This window comes from Caloenas nicobarica, chromosome 2, assembly GCF_036013445.1.
Source record: "Caloenas nicobarica isolate bCalNic1 chromosome 2, bCalNic1.hap1, whole genome shotgun sequence".
In the NCBI taxonomy this organism is placed as follows: Eukaryota; Metazoa; Chordata; class Aves; order Columbiformes; family Columbidae; genus Caloenas; species Caloenas nicobarica.
In genome coordinates this window covers 78552382-78578220 of record NC_088246.1, presented here as the reverse complement: position 1 = coordinate 78578220, position 25839 = coordinate 78552382, and the positions used below count along the sequence as shown (strand labels likewise).

The 25839-nt window shown below is 46.0% G+C and overlaps 1 protein-coding gene across 2 annotated transcripts in view; it reads right to left on the bottom strand.

The window, feature by feature from the left end:
• The window catches only part of RNF152 (ring finger protein 152), a 47473-nt gene extending 21970 nt beyond the window's left edge, over window positions 1–25503 (bottom strand). The window contains exon 1 of one of the 2 annotated variants that reach the window (XM_065629110.1): window positions 25450–25503. The gene's annotated coding sequence lies outside the window, so the exon portion shown is untranslated. Of the gene's footprint in view, window positions 1–24936; window positions 25124–25449 lie in introns of those variants that run through there. The other variant, XM_065629111.1, reaches the window with a different exon arrangement.
• Between the last annotated feature and the right edge of the window lie 336 nt (window positions 25504–25839).

The following is a 25839-nucleotide window of genomic DNA, read 5'->3' as shown; positions in this document are numbered from 1 at the left end:
ATATCCATTATGTTTTAGGAAATTAATTTTCATCTAGAATTCCAACTCATTTCCTCACAAGCAATAAACACATACCTTTTTTCTTGATGGTTCTCTAACATCATCCACTGAAAGAGGCACAATTCAGCTCATGGTTATATACTACACACACTGCACAAAAGTTTGCTCAATGCATGTTTTTAGAGTATCTTTGATACACAAAGATGGGATGATGGCATGGAAAGAGGAATGGGGCGACTGTTCTTGCTTACTCTGCCTTCCTAGCTCCTATCCCAATGTGGATTTGGTTCATAAAGTACTTGCATGTGGAAAAGCAAGCCATGAAGCGTAATTGCAACTCATACCAATCTGAACGCTGAGCAGAAATGAAGCGTGTAACAACTGTCTGGTGACTATCATGAGACATCGTAAATATTTCCAAGTCAGCAAGTTGCGCAGTTGTGGCTGTACGAACTGACTTGGGTCTCTCCTGTTTCCATGGATCTCCCTGAACAGATGCATGGATCGTCTCCTTGATGTTCCACCCACCTGATCAGGAAGCAGAACTAAAGAGTGCCCAGGCTTCGGTATTCTCCTCGCTATTTGGTACAACAAACAGCCTTCTCTAATAAGCGACCTCTCTTGATAGAGGAGACTGCAATTAGCGTGGACTCTCAGGAGCTTTAATGTTCCCGAGCAGCAAAATGTAGGCAAGCACATTGTAAGCAGGTCCAGAAAGGCACACAAAATTCTCCAGCACTGAATAGTCAATAGATACAAAAAGGGCCAATCCTTTTGTAAGTTCTGAATTTAATTTTAGAAGAAAACATGATATATTTACTGGAGGTGGGTGACCAAAGAGGGAAGGCACACTAGAATGAAAGCTTCTTACTTTAAAGACGATCCTTCTATCCACCTATATTCTTTTTTTCAGCTTGATTTTTGAAAATGAGCTCAGATTTTGCAAGCAGACTTTCAGGTTCCTCAAAATAAGAGCGCAGGTGCAAAACACAGATGCTTAAATGTGAGTAGTAGCACTGTAAGAATTATAGGCATAAGACCTTTTTTTTAAGAAAAAAAATCATTAGGTATTTTCTTTCTGTCTGATTGCATAACTCCTCTAAAGAAAGCAGTAAAGGTCACTGAAATACACAGGCCATTGCTGATGGAAAAATGTTATTGTATATTGTTTAAAATTACATGAAACAAATGAGCACCAGTGTTAGAAAATGAGACCTTTAAAGGAGTGAACTGAAAAATTCCAACTCGGAATGATATCCTGATTTAAAGTTGCACGTGTACAGGCTACGGCCACCTCTGTGCCTCTCTTCATTTGAAAATGCAACAGTTTCATAATCTTATTAAAGGACAAGTTGTAGATTCTTATCACTTCATTAAATTGCCAGTGCATGATCCTTAATTTTTTTTGTTCTTGTTCCATAACCACTCATTAACATAAAAAGATAAGGGTTTCTCCAATGGACCACAAAGAGGAGTTTCAGCCAGCAGAGGAATGAGTAGCACAGGAATGTAACCCTGTAACATGGGAAAAAATGAGTCAGGTTCCTCAAAATACGAAGGGATTTGCTGCAGCTCCTCCACAGGCTACAACAATAAAGTTCCTGTAGTTGTGGGGTCACGTTTCCATTGCCCTTCATCGAACACCACCACTCATTTTTGGGTCATGCTGACTCCAAACAAGTGGACATAAGGAAGAACGCAAACAAGTTACAAAATTGTCACCTTTGTTTAAATAGCTCCTCATTACCAAGGTGAGACCATAAGTAGCCCTCTATCTCACACCTTACTGTGCCAAGATGTGGATGCATCAGAAGAGAGAAGACCTGGACTGTGAATCAGGATTCCAAGGGAGAAGCCAGCATGAGGATTTTTCCCTAAATTATTTTTGAACATGGCTATAATATCCTCTTAAAATGCACATTTCCTTACCAAAACCCTTTTCACCATCTTACCATGCCCTTCTGCAGGGATGTTCAGAAGCACCACTATGATATTCATTTATTTTACATATGAAAATAGTTATAAATTTATATATGAGTTTAAAAAAAAGAAAAATGAGAAGGACTTTGCAGGTGCATAAACAAATTCTCTACAGCCTCATTCCTTAAAAGCTGCAAAAACCAGCCTGGATCCAGTCTTATCAACATTTCTTTATGCCAGTCATCCTTCCATAGGAAGCAGGTCCACTGAGCTGGGCGAAATCTCTTCCCCGATAACTGTTCTCTAGCACCAATTTGGGCCAGACTTGCCCAGAAATCCTTCCAGTAGAGAACAGGTCACCCCACAAGCAGTCCTGTTTCCACCAAATGTCGACGTACATGAGATGCTCTGTTTGAGAGGAAAGCCTCACTCTATCTGACTTTTAGATAAAGAAGAGGGAGGCTAAATCTCAAAACATTCAGCAAAAGCTTTCAAAAAACGCAACCACTGGATTTTTAAGACCACCTCAAAAATCAACCTGGCATGCCCTAGATTTCCTGATCTATTTTAAAATTCCTTTTCAACTGCTATTACTTGTGTTTTCTGTGGAAGCCACACAAACAGAGAGAGTGGCAGCTTGCAAGAGGTTGTAAGCTGAAAAGCAGAAGACACCGTGAAATTGAGAGAACAAAAAGAACGAGTTTCTGTACACTTGAAGACTTTCAGGAGGGTCAGGGTGTTTTCCTGAAGGGCTGCTAGTTAGCCAACTGTAACAGTAGCAACAGTGTCCTTGTAAAAACAGTTCATTGCTTATTAAAAGCAAATTTGGGAGCAATACAACTTCCCTGAATTCTCACAAATTTGCTATTACCGACCAGCTTCTATACATGTTTAAACTTCATACACTGACGCACTTCCTACTCCATAGACTGACTATATAATCAGTCTGTTCAATCAACACAACCCCAGTATTTCTGCTGATTTCTATTTTAAGAAGGGAATGTACTTGAGAAAATAAAATCTGAAGTGTACTTTATGCCTGTTCCTGTTCCCAGTCTAGCTCCATTTCACACTTCAGAAATATTTATGCCAGATCAGCAAGAGAAGTGTCCTCAGGCAAATCAAATCACCATCTCCTACATGCTGTACTTTGAACTTAAAACAAATTCCAGCATCCTAGTATCGCCCTTATTTACTGCAGGGCAACCCCCTGAAAAAACTAGTATTTTGCACTTGCAAATTAAGCCAAGATGCTGATTTAAAATAAATTCAGAGAAAAGTGAGTTTTAATGGAAATTCGGGGTTTCAAGTTAACACCTTATGAATGAAGTGAAATGAACAGCTCTGTCACCTGCACTAGGGGAAGTGTCGCTTTTCGACTAAATACTGGAAATTTGGCAACCCATTTTCAGAACTGAGAAGTGCTGCTCATACAAGCTGGAGGTACTTTTGTATGGGATGATCCATGTTCCCATTCTCCAACACTGATTGAGTTTCCCAGCTAGATTACATCTCCGGTAACCACAATGGCAACTCAACATGAAAAGAGGAGATGGAAGCCAGCCATCAAGCCAAGCCCCAAGGGAAGAACAGAAAAACAAAGTATGCTAATTACAGTTCCCATGGGAGATGGTGCTAGCATTCCTAAACCTAACCCTTCAGTCCTGTTTTTCGGGTGAAAGGACATTAGAGGTTTTTTTCCCCCTCCATAAAAGAAACCAATTAACTTCAACAAAATGAGGATGCAGACAAAACTTCCAGAAGGCAATGCAAGACGAATCTCCAAACCTGCTGTAAAACCAACCGAAGAGGCAAACAGCTTCACCCTTTTACTGCTCTGAAGCTAAGGAGAAGGGATTTTTCTGCCGCAGGAACATACCTGAGGCTTTGTAGCAATATACCCCTGACTCCACCTCTCACCACACAACTCTTCCCATTTTTAATTTAAAAAAAAGCTACTACACAGGATCGGATCTTTAAACCCTTCTTCATCAAAACCCCTAAAGGATTTAGCTAGGTTGCACCAGCGTGACAGAAAGACCTTGATCTACTGTTCTCACAGTAGTGCCCCAGCACCTGACACTGAAGTGAAACAGAATTAAGAGCAGCTCACGGCTTCTGGATGCTGCAAGCACCCCATTTCCTCATGCTGCTAACATCTCCAATTAGAATATAAGTGGAGTGGGTCAGGGCTTCGCAGTGGAACAAAAAGGCCAGAACACAGTACTCATTGAATGTGGGGTGAAAAAATCCCTTTCATAACATCCAGATCCCAGTGTAAGTTACTGTAACAAAAAAACCAAAACAAAACAAAAAAATTCAGAGAATTAGATACAAACAATCTAGTCTGATGAAAAATCTCATCATTTCAACACAATTCAATGATCTGGAATATAACTAGTGCAAATTACCTGCTCTCTTCGATGGTCTCTTGTTCTTCTCCTTACCCTGAAAAAAAGCTATTCTGAGCTGCAATACGACTGAAGGAGAATGTGTTGAGCACGGGTCTGTCACAGGGCTGGCTCCCCCACATAAAGGCCTGTCTTAAAAACTGCAGCAATCTCTCCAAGAGCTGGTCAGTACTTACTCTCCTCAAGGCAGAACCTCAGGCAGAAAAGAAGTCCAGATTAACATCTTTAATACCTTCACAGATAATCCCCCAACAGAGTCTCAACAGCAAGGATCTCTTCATGCAGTGGCTGCCTCAAGGGGATCTGGGGAAGGTAACTAGAAAATAAGTCTTTCGGCTACAAGCTTAAGTTCTAAGCAAAGATTACACCACCACTGGTAAAAACAAATGGCTACTTCTTAAGAAAAAGTTTAAAGACACATAGTTGCAATACCAGGTCTGTGATCTGTAACTTAGAAAGCATCTCTGTTAACAGTTATGCACTGGGGACAAGCATCTGAAGCATTAATACTGCCACTACTAGGCATTTCAGTTTTAGCTGCATCAGGAGGATCTAAGCTGGCCTAAATCTAGCTTCAAACATGCATTTGATCCAAGTTAATCTGCCTGCAACAGGGTCAGGACTTCCCCAAGCCACACGGCAGTGACAGACCGAGTGAACCCACACAAGAACCCCTGTATGCTCATGGCAGAAGCAAACTCATTCACTAAAGGTGAATCTGACAAAATGATAATATTCTTTTCCCTTCTCCCAGACGAAATTTTTAAGTACCAGCAATTTCGCTAGCTCAGCAGAGCTTCGCCAATGCCTCCTGCTGACCCCATTCCACTTCGAAGTGCATAATTCAGTATTCAGGTCAGAAAGGAAAAGTGAGTATGAGGGGAAGGCAGAGACCTGGGTTCCTGTCCCTGCTCCAATGAATGTTTAATTATTTTATATTAAAAATTCATTTGGAGAAGGGCTAGAATCCAGGCAGTCTAATGGGTTTACCTATGAAGAGAAAAAGATCCACAAATGCTGCCAGACAAAGGTAGCTCAGACCTGACTCAGAGAGAACAACCACTAGCTCCTCCAGTGCTTACTTCTCAGCAGAAGGTACCCGACTCCAGAAAAGAATAAAAAGGAGCAGTTCAGCATGTTTTCCTGGAACAGAAAGAGGGCTGCTGGCCCAAAAGACCTTCTCTTGATTCTCCTTTTTTGTAGGCAGCACACGTTAGGGACACCAGCTTTTGTAAATCCCACTCTCAGGCCAACTTTTCTCCTGGCATTGCACAAGGAACCTCGTTATCTGCATCCCACAGTACACAGTGCCTGGAAGTTTCATGCCGCAGTACTTTAGGTCTTCTGTGGATCCAGTCTGTCGAAAATGTTGTTGAGTTGCATTGGGATTTCAAAAACTTTGAGCTGTGTGATTGACGTTGCAAATGACAGTCAAGCCAACTGAGCTAAATGCTGAACACCAAGGCTACGCGCTCCTGTCCGCTGTTTCCCCCCAAGTGAAAGTCATCAAGGGGGTACAGGGGTTTAAATACTCAGATGGTCACATCTGAAGAGCCAGTTAGCTTAAGGAAAAAATGCAGCTATTCAGAGGCATTCACAAGCAGAAGAAAAAAAGTCAGCACGTAAATTATCTGTGCCAGCAAGTAAATTATCTGTAGCAAACAGTTCGCATACAGGTAGTTTTTAGTTTAACGCTTTCCAAAACCAGGGCAACCTAGCAAAAATTTTCAGGTAAGACCTGTGAATGATTGCACCAAAGGTTAAAAAGGGTGGGTGTGAGGAGCTGTTCTCTCTGCAGAAATCCGGAGCTGCATTCTCCTGTGCAAACTGGAAGCCACCACCCGGGCTGTCCCTCCAGCCGGTTGTCGAGCAGGAGCTCCGATGGGGACGCGCTGGGCCGGCATCGCATCAGCTGGCGAGTGGGATGCTGGAAAGCTCTGGTAAAAAACCTAAGGATGGCCACCTTCCACCGGACACCGGCATATGGCTTTTAAAAACAAAGCATGTATGATTGTGCCTCCACCTCAACCACAAACATGTGTCCATCCACAGCAGACAGAAGAAAAATTCATTTTCAAAAGAAACTGCTTTATTTTTTTATTATTCCTCATTCAGCAACTGACACGAGCACTGCCTTTAGCAAAAAGCTCATGTAAAGGACAACATCCCAGGCAGCTTTTGCTGTGTGACATGAGGGTAGACAGGAGGGGCATTTCCTTTACTTCCTAGAAGCAGGTGAACTCTCACTGAATATTTCATCCAGACTCAAAGCTATTTTCACTGATCACTTGAAAGTTAAATAATAATTCCATTTAAAGAAACCTAGTAATTACATTTTGCATCCCTCCTCCAGCAGCTATTGCTGTTGTGACAATATTCATCTTGTCCATGATGACTATTATCTGCTGTATAAATATTGATGACCTGAGTAATTGCTGTTCTGTACATATGCTTCTCACAGATATAAATTTCTCTGCCTGAAGTAGGTAGCTGACAAAGTGCTTTCCTCTTTTTGGATGGCAATGAAACATTACTGGAGGTGTCACTGAGAGTTGTTTGTTCCAGGGGAAAAAAAAAAGAAAAAAAAAAAAGAAAAAGAAAAAAAAAGGCAACAAGTAACAACAGCATTTGGAGAGGTGGAATGAAGTGATGCTTGCCTGGACTGGGAAGACTGAATAGTCCCAAAGAACAACAAATTAGCTAAGCCGGTATTCAGGAGGCTTAAGTTTAGCTTAGGCTGTGCCAACAGCAGACACAGCTCTGGACTCAACGCTGGCCACCACTGCTAAGAAGGACACCAATGCGCTTGGGACATGTCAGGTATGACATGCATGTTTTACCCACCCAGTGGCTCACCGATGATGGAGGTTACTTTTTCTGCATTAAAACCCAACCAGAAAAACAAGCCAGTCTTGTACTGGAGAAAGAACAGCACACTGAATGTTATGCTGGGACAGGCATCATGTCACACAAAAGCAAAGCTTGTCTTGAGGCACCCAACATCCATTCACAGATACCACAGGTGTATGTCACAGCATCGCTTCGGACTCTTTTCACTGGTTAAATGCATCTGTCCAGCAGACTTCGTGACCAGTCAGGTATCCTGTGTCTGCCTGCGATCAGCAAAAATCACTAAAAACACCCCACTGTGGGCCCTGGCTAATCTGACCATACTGCCCCACAGCCTGGCAGTACAAGCACCTGGTTTTGGTACATGGAGCCCAACCACAGGCATTTGGCCTCATCCTTCCAGACCTGAATTTTGCCTCTGGACTTTAAACAGCCAACAGTATATGAGAAATGAAGTCTTCCCCTTAGCAGGCACAAACTTTCTAGGATATAAAACCTGAGAGTCTGAATCTCAATAAAATTACTTCTCTGGAATTAGAGGTCAGAGATGAACATTTTTTTCAGACATGGAAAGTCTGGTGAAATTTATACTGAGAGAGTTTCCTTGTAGCAATACTCTTTCTCTAAGGCCTTTTACAGTATCTGGAGACTAACACTGGACAAAGACAACCAAAAATTTTTAAAAAATAATGTTCTCTTTTAACTTTCACATGCTACAGAAATCAAGGGGAAGCTAAAAATCTGCCTGATTTACATCTGTTAGGGAAGGACTGTGTTACTGAAGACTGGGGAGGGTATGGAGAGGATGCAGAAAGCAGGAGGAGAAAAGACACCAGACTCCTCACGGGAGCTGGAGGCTGGGGCAGGAACGAGATGTGGGCAGGGACAGAGAGTGAGTGGAAAGCGAGGGCAAATACAGATATCAAGTGTGAGCAACTTCTGCAGTGCCCGGAGGTGCAGAAGGAAGAACTGAATGCTTGTAATCAGCCAAAGATATGAGAGTCTGGAAGTCTTGCTTTCCCCGTTGCCTTGTTCAAACAATTACATAATAAGCCATTACACGTAATCACAGCAGTCACTAATTTATATATATACATATGCACATGAACAGACTCAGCAAAAGTAGTTCCTGAACACTGACACAACCAATCTCCCTGCGACGCCGAGTGTTAAGCTGTTTGTTCAGCACGTCCCTCGTCATACAATTAATTCCCCTTCCGCTTCTGCAGCTTTCCTTCCCCCATAATATACAGTGCTTTGGGATTTAATATATTACAATCTCTCATGACAACTGCCAGACATCTCTGAATCTTGAAGGGAAGTTGCTTCCAGCAGAAAATTAAAGGTTGAACTCTCACCAGTAACTCTGGGCATGCTTAACTAATACTAAGCCACATAACATAGCCTAATTAGTCCAACAGGTCCCTAAAAAAAAAAAAACAAACACCAAAAAATCCACATGACCTCACTGTCAGTTCTTACACTGAGTCATTTTGGAGACCAGTTGAAACAGAGCCCTGCATAATTCTCTAACATCAACAGCCCACTGTGTTGATTGAAGAGGACTGGACCCAAACTACAACAAGCAGGTAACCCCCACCCTCTTTGCTCTTTTTTTTTCCCCCTTCTGTTTTTAAGACAAGACACAATCTAGTGGCCTCCAGCAAGTATCCAGTCTTACCTACATGGCTTCCTACAATAACATTTCCCAGACCTACTTGTTTGCATGCATATTAGTTATAACACATGCTATGTGCACACGGAATGCTCTACTGCTAATACAAATTATTTTGCATGCAAACACAAAACGCAGGTGGCCAAGCCACCAACTGCCCAATTCATAAGCACACACAGGCTTCGCACTGTCAAGCTCTTACACGCATATTAATCTGAATGCAATGAAACGTACCCATAACTTCGAAAGTCCTGTTGAAACACCTTTAAAAAACGCGACTCAAATCTTAAGTGGTCACATTCCTGAGTCGCTAAAAAGTTAAACCAGATTTTCATCAAATAATGCTCTATTTTCTAGGTAGTTATTAATCCCATTTTCGCTCTAAAACCACCATCACTTAACTTTACTAAAGCTATGTCTGTCCCACGTGCCTCTTCCTGCACAGCAATGTCAATCCAGAGTGTAGAGAAATACGACCTCCACCCATGCATTGCCAAATTTCTTTAGAGAGGATGCAGCGATACTCACAAAACTGCAGTTCTACCAGCTCAGTGTGGTTTCATCACACCTGTGCCAAAGTCATTATGTCCAGAAAATAAACGCTTTGCTGGGTTCATATACCTGTAAAGTAGCTCTCGTGGAGATGTGAAAACACAATCTTACTATAAAAATAAATACGGTGGAGTTAATAATTTCTTGCATTGCACACAGGGCCATCTGTTTTCATTGCTTCCAAATATCCACCACACTCTCAAGACCTAGGCAGCAGACAACATTCGGACTGCAGGGTCCTGCTTCTCTAGCTCTGACTGATTTGCACCAGCTCTCCTGGGGAGGGCAAGGGCTGCAAGACGGCGTTAGTGCCTCCCAGATGCCAAACACCCTTTTTTGTGAGATAAGGACAAGTGGGAGCTACATTTGCCTTCCCGTGCTGGTGTGAGATCTGCAAACAGACCACACAATTACAACCAAGGCACAGTGAAAAAGGGACTTCTGATCAGTGATGAAGGAACAACTAAATCCTGTGCACGCATCCTCCAAGTGGCACAGAGACCTGCGTGGATTTGGGAGGTGCAGCACACCTACTAGGCTTTTGCCTTTGCTAAAACAGAACTATTTTGCACCAGTCCTTCACAGGAAAGGCATTCATAGGAGGAGATTTTGCCAGTATCTGAGTCTTGTGCTTTACCAAGGTAGAAAATTCAGCCAAAAGATTGACAGCAAGTGTAGAGCACTATTCTAATGAAATTTATTTACATTATGTTCTTCTGAAACAAAACAGCAGGTACCAAATGTATCACCCAATAATTCAAAGCAACTAAATAAGCAGTCTGAGATTCCAAACAATCTCCTGAAATTGCTACTCCTACAAACCTCTTTCTTCTAGCTTTTTGGTTGCAGAAGGTAAGGTGCCAACAATCTATCTTGGAACAGGAGCTGATGAAATGGGGACATTTACAAAAAAGTAATACAATACAGTTCATGAACTGGCTTGCTTACCAAGGAAATATGCTTAGCAGTTTCCTTTTATGTAGCAGTAAAGAACTGCAACTTGTATTTCTTATGGTTTTGACTTTTGCAGTAGCCTAAGATGTTTTCTTCTTCAGCTAATGCCTAAGGGGCTCCCAGTTTTCACTTCAAGAATATTGAAGATCTAAGGAGTCTAAACACATGTATCCTGACGCACAAGAATAACCCTCACTTTCTAGGTACACTACAACCAAATCACAGTCCTCTTTTCAGACGAAGCTGATCTTTAAAAACTTAAGACGTATTAAAATAAGGATAGCAATGAATGCGAGAGTGTCCTGAGGAGGAATAGTAGTGCTCAGTCCTCTCTGTCATCATCTCCAAATGCTGGTTTGGCGCTGCTTTTTCTTTGAAGTAAAGCTCAGCTGCTTTAAACAATTGCCCCCAGTGTTCACCAACATGGGAAAAAAGAGGAAAAGCTGATGCAAGACATGTTCCTTTCAGGTAGTTCAGAGCTTTCAGTGCTCTGGCTTGTAGGTTCGTGCCTGCTCAGGGGGCTCCAAATGGAGAACACCGGTGGGATCCGCTGGAGGTCGCGGAACACTGCCAGGAATCAGACACAGAAAAGAAAGATGCACTAAAGAAGTAAAACAGACAAACCCTCAAAGAAACTAACTGCTCCATTATCCTACTTTTTTTTCTTTTTTTGCTCCCTGCCTGCACATCTTGCCTGCAATTGGAAAAGCAGCAATAAAATAAAACATTAATGTGGTAATAGAGGTAGTTATTTAACCTACAATTTCCCAATACCTTTTATAAGTACCGTCAAGGATTTTCCCCTCTGGGAAGAGACACATGTATTTCACACAGCAGCTCACAATTTCTGTCATGTGTGACACTACTGAAACATTCAAAGGTGGTTTCATCCACCTAGATGACTGCACGTGTTTCTCACGTCCTCTCCACTGCATAAGCAAGCCATGCTGGAATAAAATGGGACCTGCACATTACCCTCTTTGACTTGATTTGCAAAATGGGGAAGCTGGTATGTCTCAAGAGTAGGCAGAATATCACACCAGTGACTTTGGACCCTCTGAAAGCAGTCGCTGGCTTTTGCTTGGACCCACGTGCCGTGAACCAAATGGAGAAGGCAGGCTCCTGAATGCAGGGACAGCTGAGCAGCAGGCAGGTCAGGCCACTCAAGCTAGTGCAAGGCACACTTTGGAGCTAGGAGTTGCTACCACCTGTGGTAATAACTAATATTAAAAAAAAAAAAAAAAAAAAAAAAAAAAGCTAGTGAGCTAACGGAAAAATAATTGGACATGGCTATCCAATACGCTAGACTAGCTTTAAATCAATGCAACCGTGCTGCAGTTAGAAAAGCATAAGCAAGGACAAGAAAGTGGAGAATCACGCCTGTGGTTATATACCACCAGAAGACAAAGTTGAATAACCTGCAGAGTAACTGCAAGTTGATAAATGCATTTTTTTTCATAAAAGTAACATTATACCAATCACTGATTTTCACTAGCTTTTTTTGGTAAGTCAAAAAATATCCATATATTTTGGGTTTTCTTCCATATATACATATGTGAGTGTCCATACAAAACTTTTTCTTCAACCTTTTATTATTTTGCCACTAAGAAACATAAAAGAAAAAGGGTGAGAGAAAGGAAGCATAGAAAAGGGATCTTTTTGTATTTTGCTATTAAATTTAAAAATGGGTGAAATACGTTTTCTGGTTTGGGAAACAGCATTTTCCATTTGAACCAATTCAGTCAGCTGAGCATGCAACAAATACTAACGATAAATAGTTTCAGACCAAAGAGCCTAGTCCTTTGATTTCACCTATCAAAATAAGGATATTTCTATACAAAGGAAACCAATCATCGGCTGTAAAAATCAGATCCCCCTGCACTGTTCCTACACCAGCCCTGCAGCAGCTGCTGATCCCCGGTGACACCAGCACCGAGGAGCATCCAAGCAGCCACCTTTGTTTCCATTTGAGAGTACATGCCACAATTAGCATTTTCCAGCTTTTCTTCCCCACTGCCAGTGTGAAAGGCAACAAATGAAAAGTATTAATGAAGTTTGAGCAGCAGGCCTCATAAATTACACACACACACAAATCCTTTCTGTTTGATCCCAATCTTCCGCAGGTCTCTAATGAGAACCATGAACACCATCTACTAATCATCTCATCAGTAATGCAAATAACCATCTTGGCCTCTCATCGAGCGCCTCTCTGATTTAAACGTACCCTTTAGATTGCACAGCCCTGGGTGCAAAAGCTGCCGTGTCCCTTTGAAATAACCTCGGCGTGAACAACGCTGCACACGCCGGGCCTGAGTGACCCCCCAGCCGCCCAAACGGTGCACAAGCACTGACTGCCCTGCCAACAGTGCGGGCTGCAAGAGCTTCCAAAATAAAAAAGAAATGTGTCTGTATTAACGCCTCACGCTGGGCATCAGACCCATATTGCCGGTTCTCGTAACATTTACAGAGAAACCGGCATACAGAACAGTGCAGAAAAAAAAAAGGAAATCCTGCAAGAATCAAGTCAAAAAGTACCAAACAGGCCTTGATCCCACCAAAGCCAAGACCAGCTATACCTGGACAAGCAACTTGGAGCTGCAGTCACTGGTGCTAACAGATCTGCCATTGCAGAAGGAAGAAAACAGGCTCCCAAGCATCTGCAAAATAGCGTAGTTCAGGTTTACTCTTAAATAATTATATTTGGAAATTATTGCTAAGCTTAAGGAATTTAAATATTCCAAATAAGGCCAGCGCTTCAGCGCCCCTGTCCTGCTGTGACCATGTACATGCGCATTGCCAAGCACAGCTCAGCAGCCGGCAGGGCCATTCCTTGCTGGAGGGAGAATTGCTGGGCTTCCAGTGCCACTCTCAGCAAATTTTTACCTTCTAAGCAGCAAGTGTTTGTATAATAGAAATCCTCCTATCAGCACTACCAGCTGTGCCCAAAGCACAGCAACCGCCAGCACGTACGCTGCAAAATCACAATGTTTGCGCGTGTGTAAACAGTGCACTTCTGGAAAGGCAGAGAATATTTTCAGAGTAAACACTGCAAAGATTTCGGATCCTTTAGAACGTCAAAAGGCCATCATAACCTGATGCTCACCTTCGGCGCTTACTGCTTGCCCAGCTAAGGCACCTCTGTAACTCAGAGGCATCACACCCACATCTCACAAGCCTGTTTTACCACCTGCGAGGACATCACCTCTGAGAACGTAAGAAACGTTTCCTCTCACAGCAGTCCTCAAGCTCTTCCGTGCTTTACCCTCCCTAATGTTAGCTTGAAGCCATTAAAATACCAACCAACACCACAGCAGGAAATGGAGCAAGAGGACCTAATTTCCAAACCTCATCAGGCAGATTGCAGCTGCTGCCCCAGGGAGATAAGCAGGGGAAAAGAGGGGAGCCCCTCACGGCCCGATTGGACCCCAGAAATCCTTCCGGACCTATGAGGGAGGTGGAGAACACCAAGCTTGAAAACAGGAATGCTGAAGCACTCAGGCAGAATACCGCCTCCACCCCAAATTACTCACTTTCAGAAAGAGAGCAGCCCTGAGCATACCTCCTCTTATGCAACTTCACAGGCTGCTGATGGAAGCAGAAGGCTCGTCTGCTGAAGATACCAGGACTTCGTAAGACCGGGACTTTGATTAGGAGACTACTCCTGAACAGGAACACCTTGAAAGGTGTCTTTTGCTCCGCTTTTGACTTGGGAGAAAGCAGAAGCAGGCAAAAGAAAAGGCTGATGCTTTCTCCTCTTAACACCTACACATGTACCTTTTCAAAAGATGACCAATTAGGGCAAGTCATGTTTGGGTGAAGGGGACTGTGGAAAGAAGTTCTCAGTCAGAGGAAAGAAAGGAAAAATACTACAAAGAAAACGGTGTTTTGGTTAAAGCCTGAAGAAAACAAAACTGAAAGTATTTTGGTCCAATCCTCAATGACACATACTCCAGCAAAATACTCGTCCACAAGAAAACCTCAGGCAGCACACAAACATATGGGCCATATTTTCAAGATGGCACTCATTAGAAGCTAGCTATCCACTGCCTCCGGTTCAGCAACATCCGTTATGTCTAGTGATCATTGTTTTCTTGCTGTTCTTGCCTTCCCCTTTTCTTTGCAGACCACCTAAATATACTACTTCTGCTTAGAGGAAAATGTTAGACCACAGTGGCTATCAGGACTGCACATGCCAGTGTGGCACAAAGACACTCTTGTCATGCAAGCCAGCTTACCAAAATTATTGAATTACATTTGGCAAAGCCACTAAATAAAAAATTAACCACTGTCACATGAAGAGTCTACAAGCAGACTTCACTGCATGCTTGCTGGACCTTCACTGCACACTGCAGGGAATCAAAAGCAAGACCCACGAGGCAAATGGAGCTGCACCAGTGACAAAAGCCCAGCCACGGACCTAACTGGGGCAGAAGTAACCTCAATGGGTGTAGGCATATATGCAGCCTCCACCTCTGCTCATGAACAAGTGTCTGTATCCGATGTTCAATGCAGATACTGCTCGGGACCAGGAAGGCATTCCGCCTAGCAGTGACAAGAGTAATAACAAATAAAAATGAGAAGGAAGGAAGGATATAAACCAAAGTGCGAGACAGCTCCCATTGCAGAGCAGGCCATCCATTCAGGAGTGCTACTCGCAGACTGAGTGTGTGGCTTTGTCAGCCGAAAAAGGACCTTCCCCAGGTTAGAGGCGAGCGGGTGTCAGTGCCGCATGGGTGGCACGCAGTGTGGAGCGAACACGGACCCAGGCTGCCAGTCACCGCAAGCCAAACAGCCCCACCGTCCTCACTCCTCTCCACGGGGATGAAGGGCACACAGGGGAAATTGCAAGTCCAGCACCAAAGTGCCCTTCACAAGCCTGGGCGTCTCAACACTACAGGTAAATCTGGAGCTGTTTGCGACACTCTTTTTTTCTCTGCCTGCACAGAGACAGTATTTCAGATCTGATTTACTGTCTAGACACCGCATGCTACCACGTAGTGCAACTGAAGCAGGCTGAGAGCACCAGAGTGTGGAAAACAGATTGGCCCAAGCTCTTTCTTTAAAAACAATACATTGTGCAGTCTACATCAACATCCTCACAAAAAATGCTTGCTCTGTCCTGCACCTCAGAAGCTGGCTGCTGAAAAAAATCCAGAATGCAATTAAAACATGGATTCTGTTAAGTCTCACTTCCCTCTGCGATTTTATAATCGTCTCATCCATCAATTTGGAAAGAATATTAATACTGGCATCAGCTGGCTCTCCACTTCTTCTGCTGAGCCAGCTTTTTCGAAGCTCTGTCTCTGCCTCTCAGCATCCGACTACGGATGCTGCAAGGAAGAAGAGCGGGGGAGGCAGAACAGGGGGTGGAGAGGGGCCGGGGGGCACACCCAGCATGGAGGCCACCCCACAGAGGAGACACTTCTTTCCCAGGGGAGCTACAGCAACTTACGGTGCCCGAAGATCTGCCCAAATACGCTTACCTCAAAAGAAACACAGACACAAAAATTGTAAAGAACAAGGTTGTGCCAGAACAAGTCTACTCAAACTCAGACCAAACCCTAGGTATGCGGGCTCACTGCCACCTTCCAGGCAGGAGGTGGCTAGGCCAGTGATGTGCAATCTTTTTTTAAAAAATCACAAAATCTTTTCTCCCCCCCACCTTCGGAGAGATGTGTAAATCTCTCCATTGACACAAGCCATTTCTCCCAGTTACCTTTCACAGACTCACATCCTTGCCCACCCGCCTCACCCCCGGTATCTGTACACCCGAGTTGAAAACCAGTCCCATGTTCTTTTCAGTACCTCTCTCCTTTTCAAATATGTAAAGTCCAGTACTCAAATACCAGCTTTTGGACTTACACACACTGTAAGAGAGGGAGACACACTTGGTTGGTGCAAGTTTTTAGCATCTGGCTTATGAATTATTTTGTAAAGGTGTACAAGCTGTTGAGTGACTCATCCAAAACTTTTTAAGACACACTGTTCTGTCATTATTTTATGAAACTAGTTTGATATGGTTTATATCTATCACGGCCATGATTTATATCACAAACTCCCAAAAACACAAGTCTGACTTTAAAATCATTCTCATCCCGACTGCTTCATTGCAGGTCTGCCTGGTCTGTTCCAAGACCAGATTTTGTTGGCAACTGTATTTTCTTCACTGGTATAATCCACTTTTCCTCATCTTATTTAATGAAACAAAAAAAGCCGGAAGTACGTAAAGAAAGCTAAATGTTATGCTTATTTGAGCACAATCGGAAATTTCTGCTTCCTGCTCTCTCACTGCAGCATAAGGTTTATATTAACCACCCTCCCCTCCTCTGAACAAAGCCGTAGGAAGAAACTCACTGTAAATTGGTCAGAAGACTGACATGCAGGCCAAAAGCATCTAATGGCTTGCTGGGACTACAGACATCACCTCTCTGGGAAGCAGCTGCGTTGCACCAACTTGCATTTCAGCTGGAAGCCCAGCCTGTAGAACTTGCACACTCTTGCCTGCACTATCATGCTTCCATTCATTCCTCACTCTTTTCTGAACTGATGTAATTTCGGCCTCATGTTCAACCCCATAAAATGGCACATCCACCCAGGCTTGATTTTAGAAGGTAGGGGGAGTCAAGGAAGACTGCATACAACGAAACACTGAGAAGCAGGGCAGACTGCAGCATATTCTTTAGGTTTAAACTATTTTTATAGACTTGGCCTAAAGCAGCCATTTACCCATTGCCTGATTTCTCTCTGCGCACCACCAATGGCTCCAGACTAGAAGTAGGGAAGATGAATCCCCTAAAATGCACCATTCAAAGGTACTGGGCTGGCCTTTATCTACAGTTTCAACATGCAAAAATTACAGATGTAAACTGGAATCAAGACTGCACACAATCCTACCTGGGTATCTAGATCTGCGACCTCTGGAAAATTACAGGTGGCACCAGTAGCAACAGAAAGCGAGGGGAGAAGCAGATGTCATTTGTTAGGGATGCACAGGAAGAGCAGAGGAGGGGCAACTGAGGAGGGTGAGTTTAAAGCGATGAGAAACTAGGCAGCTACAGAGGGAAGAGGAGGACAGACACCAGGCAAGTCAGAAAGAACTGGGGAAGCACCCAGAGCTCTGCCCACATCATCCTTAAATGGGATCTGAGGGTATCCTGGCTCTGGGCTGTGAAAGCCCCTAACACAGCAGCAGATGACCTGCAGAACATGTCACCCCACTCTGGCAACTGCCACCACCCACAGCCAAACAGTGCTGTTAAGCTGGCCGTTACCTCATGGGTTAGAAATTAATGCTACAGCCCTAAGTTCTACACCCTCTGGATGACCCAGGTCACTGCAGATTCATGTGACAGGAGTAATTTTTATTTATCTCCTCCTTTTCCCTTTGTACAGTTATAAAATTATGTTAAAACTCAGCTGTTAAAAATTTTAATACAAAGCCTGCAAATTTGAACAGTGCAAAATTAAGAGGTATAGGCTGCTCACGCAACCTCCATCCAGCTACTGTATACACCTGCACTGATTCTGTTATCCAATTCAATGATCACAAATCATTTGAGCCCCAAAAATCAACTGCTTTGGGAAAAAGATAGGGTTGTGTGATAAAAGCAATTGCTGTCTCAGACCCTGCCTCAGTCAGTGGAGGTCAGAAAATTAGTGAATGAGGCAATGTAGGAAGAAAAAGAGACAACCCAACTGCCTTGTTCGAGGAAGTTGGCCTGCAGGCAGGAATTCCACGGTCTTTGTAAGATGCTCAGCAAATCCCTGAAACCAGTTTTTTGCCAGGTGACCCCTAACGGGGCAGTCCCAGGCCTCTGCAAAGCCAAGACACCCAGGGGGAACCTGCCAGAGTGCTGAGACCTGCAACTGAGGTCAGTTGTCCTGCTTCCAGTAAATGAACGGCTATATCGTGCCAGGTGTTCCGGGGTGAGTGAAAAATAAAACCACCCCTAAGTATCCTTTTAAGGCAGCCAAAATTGAAGGTGTTTCAAACATCTGAGCCTTATTTGCTCTTTTCCTCGACTCCTCAGCTACGAAAACAAAGACAGTACCTGCACCCGAGATGTTGCAAGAATAAAAACCTCCCTCTGCCTGTGAAGCCCCCAGGAAGGAATGAGCAGCACTGCTCAGTTCAAGGTTTGGGTGGGGTGTAAAATAAACAGATGTGGAGACACATGCAGAAAGTAAATGTAGGGAAGAGAAAATGAATGATGCAGTAATTACCTATCCACTGAAAGAGGGACTCTGTGAAAGGGAAAAAATGAGGCAATTATAGAATTAAAGATTGTATCACAATGCAGATGCAAAGGGGAGCTATGCAATGTTAGTCCTGGCACTTCCTTGCTTTTGTAACCCCATTGTTCTCCTAACGCCACTATTTTGTAAGTAATTTAAACGCAACATAATTATGAGCTCATATGTTGATATCTTTTCATCGTTAATAATGTGTGGAACAACTGGCAGACTCTGCTCCCGACGTGATTGATGCCTCCAGCATATGGCCGTGAACAATTCTTTTTCTTCCACCTTTATCCAAGGTAAAGAGCAGGGAGGAGAGAGGGAGACTTAATATTTAAACTTCGATTCCATGCAAACATTTGGGTATTTGGGGGTTGTTTCAGAGGAGGAAACAATGACCAATATCATTCAATTGCCCTGAAATGAATCATAATGGATCAAATTTAAAGAACGGAGGCAGTGAGCAGCTGATGTGCTTTGCCCAAGGTCAGAAGGAAACCTCCCAAGGCCTGGATCCCAAATGACCCCACTGACAGCCTTCTGCCCAAGCCACTGAATCCCTCCTGCCTCCCGCATTAAAACTTGTTTAAGTGTAATTATTGCTGTTAACTGCAGGTCAGGGAAGAAGCCGGTCACCTCCAGGCTGTGTTTACTGGTGAATGCAGCCAACGAGTGTGTCATAGAAAACACAACTGCAAGCAAACATTATGGTTGTATGTGTTCATCCTGGATAATAATTGTTCTATGGGGCTTTTTAAGTAAATTACCCTGCACACCTCAGACTTCGGGCAAATTGCCAATGCTTTTGTCAGAGTCAGACAAGTTTGGCTCACCCTGCTTCACCAGGGAAAGCAGCTGCAGTAGCAACAACCTAACTTGTTTTATTTGCGGATGATATTACCTGGCAAGAGGCAGTGTGTCTGACAGCATGCTTGCTGTATAGGCTTCATGCTTTTTTAAGTCTTATTTGTCTTTGTGCGTCCCCATTTGTAAACACACACGCATCCGCTTTCTCTTAAGTAGTATTTTTACCTTGTCTAACGGGTGCTGGCAGCTACTACCACAAGCTTTACACATTCCTTTGTTCTTAACAAAGCAACCTTCACGTCTGTCTTTCCCCATCCTCAGAGAGCAGAGCCTGAAAAACCCAGAGCTATCAAGTCCCTGAGGTGCAGCCAGTCGGAGCCTGCAGTGTCCCAGGCACTCAGGCCACACCAGCTCTCTCCAGTGCACATCTTTTGGAAAAGCTCCACTGTGGAAAAGTCCGTCGTGATGGTGGAAGCATTGCAATCCTTCCCTCTTGGCATACAACCCACTCAGCTTGGTTTAAAACCTGACAGAGAAAGCACTACACCATCATTAAATGCATATAGTTAGCACTATACAGTTAACAAGAACAGGCAGAAACATTACGGCAGCGTACCCCACGACTGCCTGTTTCAGGATTTCTCACACCAAAGCTCAGGTGGCTGGCACCATCAGAGGAGGGACCTGCACGGGATGTCTGGCCTGAGCCCAACAGCCCATTCTTAACTACCACAGTCATCTACCGAGCCACGCTGCCAGTGGTACAAGTTGGTGCCTATGCTGGGGAAACGAATGGAGGCAAGAGACATTCTCCTTCACTAAGTGCCACATCTCTAATAGCGTAGAGACTGATGCTCAGATGCCAGAGGTGCCCAGCCCCATCTCCAGAAGGCAGAGTTTGTGTGGGGGAGAGGCAACAGCACCCCCCTTTGCCCTGTTGACATGACTCAGTGCTCCACATCTTCTGCAACCCATCACAGGGAGCCAGCTACACGGTTCCTTCCTTCATCTCACCTTGACAGAGGCACCTGATCATAGCTGCATCACAAGCTGTCTGAAAAGCAGTGGCATATGGGTGTTTGAGATTCAGCTCATCCCTCTGGGGTGACAATATTCTGACATTAGAGAATGACACTGGCAATCTCTCGAAGAGCCACCCTCTAAGCCCCAGGACAACAGGCATGTATTCTCTGAAGAGCAGCAGCAACAGAGAGGGTAGCAAAACATACACGGGCTAAGGAATTACATGTGCATCCCACATGTGCTCCTTGACACCAGGACACTCCTATTTCTTATGTCACTGCCTGAACAGATGCCTGTCTTTTCCTTCAGTCCAGGACTGGAAGACGTGCCCACCACACTCAGCACAGCTATATTGAAAAGCCGCCTAGCACAGGCACAGCCTGGGTGAGAGTAAGACTGCTTTTCCTAGTACAGTTCTGCCCAGATTTCTAAAGCAGACCACCCAAGACAACCACGCCAGATCAGATGCACCTACACCAGGGCGCTCAGCAATGCAGAAGCTCGTCCCTGACATCTCACAGCACTGCATCAGCCTTAGTACACACCTGCCTAAAGTAAGCGTAGGAAAGGGGCTGCGTGGGAACTGGAGACTGGATTTGCTTACGGAAGCTATTTTGGGAGAAACGTACGGCACCGAATGTCATCTTTTCAACTCTATCAAAGGATCACTGCATTCAACAGGATGACACTGGTGAACACCCAGATAATCACGCTGCCACTGCACACAGGCAGTTTGTGCACACATACACACACACCTCTGCGTAAGTCCTGTCCGGGCTGCATGTTCCCTTCTGCTCCGATGCTCGCCTTCCTCCAGCCCAAGGTGTCCTGGAGGTCAAGGAAAGCAGGCTCCAAGCTACAGCTGTCAGCCTGCCAGCCTTCCTAAATCTCAGGTGGCTTTAGCTTGATGAACAAAAGGGCAGCCACGCTGCTAGGTGGTGTAACGAACACGCCCTACCCGCTGAAGATACACGTCCTCTGCCCCCCTGCCCCTCCATCACAGCCGCCGCAGCTCCGCTCAGCGTCACCTCACACCAGCCCCTGCCCTGGAGACCACGCACACCTCGTGAGGTGGCCAGGGCTACAAAGGTGCTGCACGTTTGAGCACCACACGTGTGACGCCTGGCTGGGCAGCTGCCACCAGGCGGAACGGCGAACATCTGAAACGCATCTCCTTTTCTTCAGAGAGAGCACTGCTTCAAAGACTTCCCAGCCAGCCACTAATCTTAACAAAAACAAGTGGGAAATTAATGGTATTCAAGACTGCCAACCATTGGTTCAATCTGGTTGAAACTGGCAAAACGCGAATGGCAGGAGACAGACAGCACTCACTTCCTGGGGAATTTAAGTTAAAATGAACTAAAATAAAACAAGAAGACGACTACAGTGCATCTGATTAGTGGCGTTTCCACGTTCTGCGACGTCCCAGGAAACAAGGGAAGAACGCCTTGCCCAAACTGCACAGCACAGGCTGCAGTTCAGCTCTGAAACTGCCCAGCTTGTGTGCATCTGGAGCAGGAAGGGGCAAATTACAAACTCATTTACATCTGAAGGTGACTCTGAAGGGGTAATTTCTGCAGCAGGAAGACAGGGAGGGCAAAGTCATTTGCATCTAAAGGGGTGAAATGCCCTGTCAGGGCTGAAGGACTATTACTCAGCTCTAAGCATGGAAGCTGCTGGGGCTCCTCTCTCCATCACAACCCCCAGCCCTGGAGGTGATCTCATCGCACAGATTTCGGCATCTCTCTCCTCACCATCCCCAGACTCCCTCAGCCCACGCTGCAGGTGCCTTTGAGGCTGGGGTCGACTCTCCTGCGGTCAGACCAGCAATTGCCGAGCCCTTGCCAGACCAGGACATGGGGAGATGCTGCACAAATAGCTTGTGCTGATGAGGGCTGGAAGGGTTTCGCTCCAAAGCAGCTCGGTTTGACAGACTACAGAGCTACATTGGTTCCAAGGGCTCCTCTGCTCCTTTCACAGAGCCCAGCACAGCAGCAGAAAAACCTATTTGTGTGGAAAACAGCATTGGAAAAGCAAGCAGGCAACTCTTGACAGACTCAGAAACAGCTGTGGAATTTCTCTGGAAGAGCTGCTCACTGCAGTGGGGAGGAAAGTCCAGCCTCCCATCTCACTTCCAGCCCACCCACCCACCGGATAGAGGCAAAGCATAAGAACAGAAGAGAATTTAAGGCATGACAGGATCCCAGGCTCTAGGAATTAGCTTCCCACATTCTCCACAAAAAGCAAGCACTCACTTAAAATCTACCGCCTTGAACTCAGATTGCACACCATTTACCCAGATTAATAACCACACTCAAGCCAGTAGAATTACTTGCCCGAATAACTACAACTCAGTGCATGGAAGGGCTGCAGAACTGGCTGACAAACAAATACAAATATACAGAACGCAACGTGAGACCACCATCCTCTAGGTCACATGCATCACTCTACACCTGTATCCATTCAGGCGCCACCAAATGATTCGGGTTACAGCCTGAAAAATATTTCACTGACTTAGAAAACTAAATTGAAAGGATGGCTTGGGCATTTAAGAGTATAAGCTTCATTAGCTCCCAGAAAGACTTCAGGTCCCAAGCTCAAACTAATCCTCCATCAAACTGCAGCAGAGAAGCACCACTAGTCCTACTCTGTAATTATTGGTCATAACTAAGGTCAGCTCTTCCATACTGAACCCAAACATGATGTGGCATTTGTTCACAGCACCATGCAAGCAAAAGACATGTGCAGTTCACACCCTGGAAAGCTTACGAGAAGCAGCCCTGAGCTCAAAACCCTTGCATGCAAACTTGCTTCTGTGTATTCCTTTTCAATTTCACTGGGACAACACAGATGACTTAAGTTAAAACTGTGCTGAAGCCTCTCCTCTGTCAGACTGTGACTGATGCAGCTCCTGCTCCAGTTCATCGAGGGGTCAAGGTATGAAGCCTGAACTGGAGCCAGGAACAGGTACGAGAAAAACACACCTATAGATTTTGGCAAAGCTGGAAGCCCAAGTGAGTCACTTGGGGTACATGATCAGCGTCCAGAAGCACCTCCCTGCTCGTTCCCTGCACGCTCTGCTATGTCATAGCATATCTTTGGATGAGCAGCCTGTCCTGAGTTATTGAATTTGCATGTATAATTTAAACACCCTGTATTAAGGGTGAAATAATATTTATTGTCCTGATGGCATTTCTAATCTGGATATTCCAGTGCTCCCAAGAAGACTTCATAAAATGCATATAAAACTTCCATCAGGTGTGGCCCAAACAAATTTTCTGCCCTCCCCAGACAAACAGCAGAAAACAAACATCATTTTAATTTGTCTTCACATACCTGGCAAGCTGTTGAAATCCTCCAACAGACCTCACAGGTGTGAACCAGAGGTTTGGGTTTTTCAACTGCACTGCCAATAGAAGCACGTGCATGGCAGGAATTCTCCACAGAGCCCCATCCCAAAAGCCATGGACACACCAGTGTCACCAACAGCACAAGGCTGTCCCAGTTCCATAGTCCTCAGTCGGGGCTACTTTTACATTTGGTCTGTCAGCAATTAACGAGCAGCTGAAATCCAGTTGCGCACTGTCATATAGCCAAGAATAGCGCTTCCAGCAGAAGGTTTTCTTCCTAAATCGCTATTATTATCATCCCATGAGCTCTGCGTTAGTCCAGACTCAGTGGGCATTTCAAAAAGGCCTGTGACCCAAGACTGGCTACTGAAAAGCTAAAAACAGGACCTTCATATACATCAGAAGTTGGAAAGTTACAAATATTTTCCAATAGCTTCAACTAGACCAAAAACCTAAGCAAATCTGTATCAAAAGATCTGTGAAATATACTATTTAAGAAATGACAATACCGGTAAGAAGGAGGAAAAGTTTCAGTGAGAAAACAAGAGAAATTACTATGTTTACAGTTCATTGAATGGGACCTTATCAAACGCCTGTTTGCGTTCCCTTTGGTTTGTCTGGGTTTTTTTTAACACCTATTACACAAACACACGCCCTTTATGCCGCCCCAGCTAACAGCCTGGTGCACACATGTCGAGCTTATCCACATTTCACCAGGGGCAGAGAGCTGCTTCCGAAGAAGTCCCTCCACCGGACGGCATGTCCGAACAAAGCGCTGGGGTGATGGATGTCGGCAGGGTTCGTAAACCACATTTTTGCAGCTCGACCTCAGCCGGGAGGCAGCACCTAACGGCGGAACGAACTCCAAATGCTGCCTCTCTGCGGAGCGGGGATCCTACCTGGCCAGCAGGCTGCACCCCTCTCCTCTTGTCTGCTTAAAAAAGAAAACATTAAAGCCGTCTTCTGAAAACCCGGCGAGATGTCTAGCACTTCATGACGGCGCCCGAGTTACCGCATATCTTCCCCGCTAACTGCCAGCATAACGGGGAGGGGGGGGGAAATCAACAACAAAAACTTGACCCAAAACGAACACCAAACCCCCACCAAAAACAAAGGACCCCCACCAAAACCCCGCCTGTAAGTTATCTGGATTTACTTGCTCACGAAGCGCCAGGATAACCCTCCTCCGCTTGAAACAACGCCGATGAGACGCAGGGGGCAACCCCGCCGGGTTTCAAAGTAACCTTCGCGCCCCGCCAGCCCCGCGGCGGGCGGCGGGCGGCCGGCAGCCCCACGCCCGTTTCGGCCGATCACCTGGAGCTCGCATCGCGCCCGCCTTTGCCCTCCCCGCAGGGGGCCGGGCGGCGCGGGGGGAGCGGCGGGAAGCGGCGGCGGAGCCCTGCTCTGCCCGCAGCGAGCCCTGCGCGGCGGGGCCAGGCGGTTACGAAACCCACGTCTCCCCCTCGGCCCGGCGGGAGGGAAGGAGGAGGGGAGGCGTGGCGGGGGGCATCCGCGGCGGCCCCGCTCCCCGCCGCCGCGCCGGGTAGGGGAGGAGGGAGAGGCGCCGCCGCTGCCGCCCTACCTACCGCACACGAGCATCGGCCGCCGCCGCCCCCCGAGCGGCCGGCGGGAGGGGAGCCCCGCTGGCGGGAAGGGGGCGCCCACTGACCTTGCCGCCATCCGCCGCCGCCGTGCCTGCCCGCGGGCTGGCAGCTCCGCACCCGCCGCCGGCGCCCTCGCCCCGGCAGCCGGCACCACCCCCCGCCCCGCCGGGGTGCGGGGCCGAGGCGGGGCCGAGGCGGCAGGGAGGGCCGGAGCCGCCCCGAACTCCGCTGCGCTCCCCACGCCACCCCGGGCCGGTCACGGCTCCGTCGTGGCCGCGGCGGTGGAGCGGGAGCGCGGCTGCCCGGCCGACAGCGCCGGGACCCCCCGCCGCCCCGGGCGGGGAGAGGCGGCAGCCCGGGGCGCCCCGCTCGTCCCCGCAGCGCGGGCAGCGGCAGCAGCGGGCACCCCCTGCGCGGCCCCGCCAGCGGGGAGAGGGGAAACGTGGAGCTCGGGG